The sequence below is a fragment of the Mobula hypostoma genome, chromosome 18 (genome assembly GCF_963921235.1).
Source record: "Mobula hypostoma chromosome 18, sMobHyp1.1, whole genome shotgun sequence".
In the NCBI taxonomy this organism is placed as follows: Eukaryota; Metazoa; Chordata; class Chondrichthyes; order Myliobatiformes; family Myliobatidae; genus Mobula; species Mobula hypostoma.
The window spans coordinates 53,803,356-53,804,597 of record NC_086114.1 but is presented as its reverse complement, the minus strand read 5'-3'; positions in this window follow the sequence as shown (position 1 = coordinate 53,804,597).

The window sequence follows — 1,242 nt, the reverse complement described above, 5'->3', positions numbered from 1 at the left end:
ACAGTTAGGGTTAGTGAGCTGTGGGCATCGGATGCGGGTGGCACTCATGGGCTGCCACCAGTACGTTTGGACTGTGTTGGTCATTGACACAAAATAATGCGTTTCACTGTATGTTTCAGTGTTTCGATGTACATGTGACAAATAAAACAAATCTTTCATTTTTTTTTAGTCCCTGTGACAGGTCTGCCATGTACTTCCTCTTCAAATTTGTTGAAGTTCAGCATCCTGGCAGAACCAAGTGGTCTAAACAGGGTCTGTGCCACCATTAGAAATGGTGTCTCACAGTTCCAGTCACCAGGGTTCAGTCTCAGCCTCAGGTGCAGTGTGTCTGCACATTCTTCAGACTGCATGGGCTTAAATGATTGCTCCTTTCTTTTCTCTTACATGCCAGAGACCTGCTGGCTGATAAGTTATTTGGCGCAGTAAATTAACCCAAGCGTAGGTGGATGGTCGAAGATGTGTGAGAATGAGGTTCCTGGGGATAAGCCTGGGAATGAGATTGATGTGTTTGCTCTGAGAGCTGGCATAGACTTGATGGGCTGTTTGTCCTTTTTTTTTAACAAGAGGAATGTGTGAAGCATCAGTACAGAGCACCACTAGCTCAAAGCATCAGTACACAGCACCATTAGCACAAAGCATCAGTACACTGCCCCATTAGCACAAAGCATCAGTACACTGCCCTATTTAAGGCTGCCGTGGAATCTTTATATACACCCTGGAGTCTTAGTTTAAAGCAAGGGTTCCCATCCTGGGGTCCACAGACCCTTCGGTTAATTGTAGAGGCCCATGGCATAAAAAAAAGATTGGGAACTCCAAGTTTAAAATCTGACAATGTACCACTCCCTTTGTTCTGAACAGCATCTTATTTAGATCTTTCTGCTCAAACAGACCCTAAGCCCAGAAATTCCATACCCACCTGACAAAGGATTAACATGTCAAATAGATGTTGGAATTAGGATGGATCTTTGATCTGAAGTTTGACAGGAATAGAAGTATATTGCATATCGTATTGACAGGTGAGGTGTGGACACATATGCTTCGTGGAAATCTTTGGTTGTTGCCTTGTTGCCAGTGAATCAAAAGGAAAGGCTGTGAATTGGTACTCTTCCCTCAATTCTACGCTCAGAAGTTGCCTGTACCTGGATTTATCACATCGGAGTGGGCAGCGCGGGGCACTAGGACCCAGAAGGACCAGCTCAGTGTGCTGCAATGCTCTGCCTCATTGGCCGCATGTTCTGAAGC